This window comes from Vulpes vulpes, chromosome 4 (assembly GCF_048418805.1).
Source record: "Vulpes vulpes isolate BD-2025 chromosome 4, VulVul3, whole genome shotgun sequence".
In the NCBI taxonomy this organism is placed as follows: Eukaryota; Metazoa; Chordata; class Mammalia; order Carnivora; family Canidae; genus Vulpes; species Vulpes vulpes.
This window is the reverse complement of record NC_132783.1, coordinates 22,951,202-22,957,843: the sequence shown is the minus strand read 5'-3', so window position 1 is coordinate 22,957,843 and position 6,642 is coordinate 22,951,202. Positions and strand designations below refer to the sequence as shown.

Genomic DNA, 6,642 nt, shown 5'->3' with positions numbered 1-6,642 from the left:
AAGGCACTCAGACATTTAATAGCTGGGTAAAAAGCGTATAAGCTGCAAAAAAATAGAACAAAAAAATGAGTGGCTAGGAGATGGTTTCAGTGAAGTCAAGGAAGAGAGTGCTTTAAGAGGGAGGTATCTGTCATCTGTCAACAACCCCTAATGCCACTGGGCAGATCAGCAGAAGGAGCTCCAAAAAGCCTGCAGTGCTTTAGTGACACAAAGTGCATGGTGGCCTGAGAGAGTCACTAGAAAGCTCAGGGCAGAAGCCATCTCAGTGCGGGCAGAGGAGCACATTGGAGGTGAGAAAACTGGAGACCTAGAATATCCAAGCAAAGAGGGGATCCCTGACGAAAGGGGATGTAGAATCAAGAGGGAACAATTTTGAAAAGAAAAAGTCTGAATGTTTAATATCAATGACAATGATCATCAGTGTCAGAGGGTGAATATCAAATGAAGAGAGGGGATGCTCTACGTCCTGAGTGTTCATCAGAGGGGGTACACAGGCTTGTTCTTCAGAAAGAGGAGGGGACAGACACTTCTCTATGCCGGGAGGACGAAAACAGAACGAGTGCACCGATGAGTGAGTGTGAGTGTGTGCTGTCAGGAGCTGATGTGTCAGTGTTATTTACATTATCTTTCCAGTTGTTTACTGACATTCTAGGGTTAAAATTACCATAGGGTTTCCTATGGGATTCAGATGGTGTCAACAGAATTAAAAATCTTACGTGTGGCAAGGTACAAAGTATTTCAAGGGATTATTAAATGTCACTTTTGTGTACAATATGGCATTGGTCCTACCATGAATTGAAACAAAGCAAAATATATTTATAAAAGTTTAATATAGCATATAAATACCCAATAATGTGCATTTAAATTTAATAGAGAAAAAAATGAAGAAAGATCAGGAAAGCTGTTTACAAGCACACTACATTCCAAAGTCTACAAATGGGCCCATGGAACTAAGTCGCGGAGGGAAAGCTCTCCAAAGCCTGCTTGGTTCCATGCTGTTGCTAGAGGAAGAGTCAGGGAAACTGTCAGCAAGAATGACCATGCTCCTTTTTCTTTGCTTTTCCTTTCTGAAAAACAAAAAGAATGGGAGGGAGTGAGGGAGGGAGGGAGGGAGGGAGGGAGGGAGGGAGGAAGGAAGGAAGGAAGGAAGGAAGGAAGGAGAAAGAAAGAAGGAAAGCAAACCGATAGACAGACAGACATGTAACCCACCCCTAACTGTGCACAGCCATACATCACAGGACTTAGTTCACCAAAGGGAAAGACACAAGGAAATGTCGCTGTCATCTCTGCCCACTGAGATGAATTAAATCAATCGCCCATTCAATCCCGCCTGAAGGAGGCAGCTGAGCTGGGGCGGGACCCTGAGGCTGCGTGTCCTGCCCCTGAACAAGTGGCCTGGGACGTGGCCTGGGCGCTGCTGCTCCTGCTGGCGCTGCTCCAGGCGCCTGTGGACAGCGCGCGCCTGCACGGATCTCTGCATGCAGAGAATTTGATGCCTCAGGAAACCACCAACAGGGAATGTCACCTCTGTGACCTCCAGCTCTAGGAGCCAGGCCACCAGCAGCTCTGGGAACCCGCTGACCAACCGCCATCTCCATCTCCAAGACGCGTGGCTACAGCCAGAATCCCAGCAGCTGGGGGCTGGGCCAACAGGATCTCCAGCAGCTCAGGGTCCCAGAACACAACCCAGGCGACACTGGCCTCGGAGACCATCCCCACGACAGTTCAGCCGCGGCCTTTTCTTATCAGTCACAATCACACCAGCTATTAGCTCTAAAGGAAATCCAGGATCCAGAGTGGATACTGGCAGCTCTCTGGGCGGTATTGTGCTGACACTGGGTGTCCCGTCGGTTCCTTACATCGGAGGCAGAAGGTATTATTCCAGAAGAGGCGTTCGATCACGAACCATTGGTGAACATGATGCCATCATCTAAGGAGGTCCAGGACCAGTGGAAGAAGACGGATACAGCCCTGTCAGATCATTTCGGTGATTCGGCCATGCACATAATATACAATGTGCTATATAAACATGTGGAGCGTCCTCCTGGTTCCTAAAGGGAAAACGGGTTTGGTTTGGGTTTTCTAAAGGAGTATTTGGAACATAGAGTTAATGCAATGGTTATAGTCACTTTTAAGAAATACACAGTAAGACAAGGCCTGCCCTTTCCTTGTATGGCACTGGTCACAGCAGGGGAGTGATCGGCAGACATGGTCCCCCATGGGTGCTGTGCCCCCCCCCCCACATACAAATAAGGCCCTCAGGATGCTGACAGAAACACCACACAGCAAAAATTATAGGAGTTCACCAGCTCGCAAGCATAACTTTAAAGCGTTGTGCCGGGTGCACTGCCCCCAGGGCCCAGTCAAACTAGCAATGATATCTGGGCTTTGCCCTGCTAGGGAGAGCCTGAACTTTCAATGAGAGGTAATCTAAGTATTTTTTTCCTCTGTGTATTTCACTAAATTGGAACACTGAACAGTGTTTTAAAGATTTGGTTAGGTTTTTGCTGATGTGAGACTAGTGTCACTACCAGAAATCGCTCTATTTCATATGGAACAGTTATTTTCTGTTTAGTGAATATTTTTAAGAGGTGTAAAGCTTTCTGCTCCTAGAATCGCTGAATGTCCTGTAAACTTCCCTAACCTAAGTTCCTGCTGTGATTTCCAAACCCACCCCACAAGCTAAGGCTGTGCCAGTCCATCCAGGGGCCGTAGGGCAGCACTACCTACACAACCCCTCAGGCTCCCACCTACATACCAAATGCTGCATTTTTGTGCACTGTTGATTTTACTCAGATTGGGGACATAGCATTTTTATACTACAAAAGCTTTGGAGTACATTTTTAAGGCTTTTAAAGATAAGCTTTTATTATTCTTCAGGCCACTGGTCTCCTAGGGGCAGGCACATGGCTGTATTATGGTATTAGAGAAAGCCCCATGTTGTAGGGACCCCAGGGCCAGTCAATGTAGTTCCTGTTACAAGCAGCCAAAACTCGTTCATGTTTGGTGAAAAAATGGTACTTAATCTGACTATATGACCATCCGACAGAGTGTTGCTATCTTAGTAAATTTCTGCTAATCCAGAAATGCACTAATATGTCCTAATGTCCCTCGTCTGCACTGCAAAGGATTTAAATGTGACTTGTGATCAGCTTTTGTGTTTCAGAGGATGCTAGGAATTTCTATGTAAAAGCATCACGTCTACGCACTGTGCATTAAGGCCTAGTCTGCTAAGGACCAGGTAATGCCGCAGGCCTGAGATGTGTATTGTAGAAGGAATCCAAGAAAGCCTGGGTGGGCAGAGTTGGTAACAGACCACATACTTGCCTGGTAGGAACCCCCACTGTTTCCATTTCTTTGTAAAATGAGGATGCGGGTGGGGGGTGTTTTCAATTTTACCTTTTTCATCTCTTGTGTTCTTTGTGCTTCCTGGCTTGAGGTCCATTAGAACCCCAGAGGCAGGGGATCCCTGGGTGGCGCATCGGTTTGGCGCCTGCCTTTGGCCCAGGGCGCGATCCTGGAGACCCGGGATCGAATCCCACGTTGGGCTCCCGGTGCATGGAGCCTGCTTCTCCCTCTGCCTGTGTCTCTGCCTCTCTCTCTATCTCTCTGTGACTATCATAAATAAATAAAAATTAAAAAAAAAAGAACCCCGTAGGCAGCCGGATTCTGAGCACTCTGAGGATAGGGAACCACTTCATGTCCCTGAATACCTTTCCGGTGGCCTGAGGCCTGTCTTCTCCGTGTGGAAGCTGCATCGCTCACTTCCCAGGCCAACCACTGCTCCCCTAGTGCACATTTCACGGGCATAAACTCATTACCTAGTCCTGTTCACTGCGGCAAATACTCGCTTCTGTTCCCGCTGAGAAATGTATTCACTTGAAGATGCGTGAGAATCCAATCCAGGACTTTAGATAATCCAAAACATGAATCACTCCCATTCAGGTAAATGAGAGTTGACAATATATTCGTGAGAATTTTGTATTTTTAAGGAGAAAAATTTAAAGCAAATTCCTTTAACTCTTTTTTCCTTTTATTATAATGACCAGGTTTTGGTATTTAATTGTCACTGAGAACTATTTTTAGAATAAAATTTTGTTCTTCATCTAAAAATTAAAAAAAATAAAAAAGTAAATACCAACCTAAGAAATAATAGACACATCAGTCAGTTGATTATGCATTTAATTAAGAATAATACTCCTAACTCGGGGAAACGAACTAGGGGTGGTGGAAGGGGGGAGGAGGGCGGGTGTTGGAGGGGAATGGGTGACGGGCACTGAGGTGGACACTTGACGGGATGAGCACTGGGTGTTTTTCTGTATGTTGGTAAATTGAATACCAATAAAAATTAATTAAAAAAAAAAAGAATAATAGTGTTATAGTTTTGACATAAGTCAGCCATGATAATAATATATTTAATTACTTTTTAGACTCTTGTTAAACAAACTCCTGGGATCCCTGGGTGGCGCAGCGGTTTAGCGCCTGCCTTTGGCCCAGGGCACGATCCTGGAGACCCAGGATCGAATCCCACGTCGGGCTCCCAGTGCATGGAGCCTGCTTCTCCCTCTGCCTCTCTCTCTCTCTCTCTCTCTCTCTCTGTGACTATCATAAATAAATTAAAATAAAATAAAGTTTAAAAAAAAGAAAAAAAAAAACAAACTCCAAAAAAGGGAAGGCCACATTTTAGAACTCCTCTCCTTTATTTAAATTTATTTTTTATTGGTGTTCAATTTGTAAACATACAGAATAACACCCAGACTCATCCTGTCAAGTGCTCACCTCAGTGCCTGCCACTCAGTCACCCCCACCCCACGCCCACCTCCCCTTCCACCACCCCTAGTTCGTTTCCCAGAGTTAGGAGTTAGAACTCCTCTTCTATTCAACTCTGTACCCTCTTGATGCAATAAAGCACCACAAACAGTGGCCTACAACTCAGTAACTTATCTTCCTTTTTCTTTTCTCCAAGCAGTCCTTTTTTTTTTTTTTTTTTTTTTTTTAGGCACAGGATTTCTTTTATTTTTGATTTTTTTAATAATAAATTTATTTTTTATTGGTGTTGAATTTGCCAACATACAGAATAACACCCAGTGCTCATCCCATCAAGTGCCCCCCTCAGTGCCCAGCACCCAGTCACCGCCCCCCCCCCCCGCCCACCTCCCCTTCCACCACCCCTAGTTCATTTCCCAGAGTTAGGAGTCTTCATGTTCTGTCTCCCTTCCTGAGCAGTCTTTTTTGGATCATGTGAGATTTCCAAAGAGGGCTAAGGCACAATGAAGGATGACTAAAGTTCTAGGAAACATTTTTCCTAAGGTTCTAAGAAACATTTTTCTTAAGGTTCTGTGAGCTTGTTTCTCAAATTCTCATAATTTAATATACTTAGCTGAATACATCTTTATTGTGCAGGTTACATTCACTGAATTATATAAAGTATAAATATAAATCATAAAAATTTATATTACAAGACAAATTTTAAACCTTCTTTTGAATATTTTATTAATTCAATGATGCAATGTAGAACTTCACATTTTATTTTGTATGGCTAAGTAGTGGCTGAATCTTTTATGAGTATCCACTCATGTTACTAGATGGAATACATTTTTCTTGAATAAAAATCTCCCTAGAAACACAACTTTCCTTCATAAAGAACTAAATCTAGCTAATTCAAGTGTTTTATGTTATGTGCATTAAATTAACTTCACTTTGCAGCTTATTGACTATTTTTATACCAATCATTAAAAAATAATCTAATACTCATCATAAAATATATCCCCAATTTAAAAAAAAAAGGCATTTTCTTCTTTATCTTCCTACACAAAGAAATCCTGTCTGGAAACAAGCAATATGTATGTTTAATTTTAGTTGTCTAGATATTAGATTTAACACTTAAAAGTGTTATATTCTTTTAATTTCCTCTTGTGATAAGTGATGTATTCATGTTATTTGCCTTACTGAATCTAACTCGAATGCCTCTTCTTTTCATCATAGTTTTTAGCAACAAAAGATTGTAAACTTTCTCCTTTTTAGTTTTTACCATATCTCTTCTTAAACCTGTGTATTTAATGCAATGTGGATTAATTTTAGAATACTAATCTTTCATTATTACATTTGTTAAGCATAATTTGAAAGAACCCTGCAGCAAATACCATCTTCCCATGAACCTTAGTCATTTCACTGCTCTATATCCAGGTTTCTGAGTAGTCCAGACAGGACTGCCAGGTTCTTAGTCAATGGGGTATCTTAATCGAAGGCTCTGATTATCTGTGGTAATAACCATAAAAAGATCTATGACCTAACAACAAGATGCTGTTGGCCACACAGTTATGTGGCTCAGAGATAAGCTACTTACACAGTAGACCAAAATGTGTACACACATACCAGTACATACTCAGCAATCCCAGGGTAAAAATGTAACACTTTGCCAGACCAAATACTTCCATGCACATGAACAGCAGACCAGAGTTCAAGTGGAAGAATTTGCTTTCTGTGACTTCCAAGGAAAGAGACATAAGCTTTCTTCCGAATTGAAAAGGCACACTGGACGAGGTGTACTGCATCAGGAGAGAAACGAAAGGGAACAGAGGAGGCCAGATCACCCAGCATTCACTGAGCCCCAACTGCCAGGGTGGGCAGTGAGAAAATAAA

At 42.8% G+C, this 6,642-nt stretch overlaps 1 long non-coding RNA gene across 1 annotated transcript in view; it reads right to left on the bottom strand.

Annotated features, from left to right (window-relative positions):
- Window positions 1-811: 811 nt before the first annotated feature.
- The window catches only part of LOC140598532 (uncharacterized), a 29,549-nt gene continuing 23,718 nt past the window's right edge, over window positions 812-6,642 (bottom strand). The window contains exon 2 of the long non-coding RNA XR_012000969.1: window positions 812-2,051. This is a non-coding gene — a long non-coding RNA (uncharacterized lncRNA). The remainder of the gene's footprint in view (window positions 2,052-6,642) is intronic.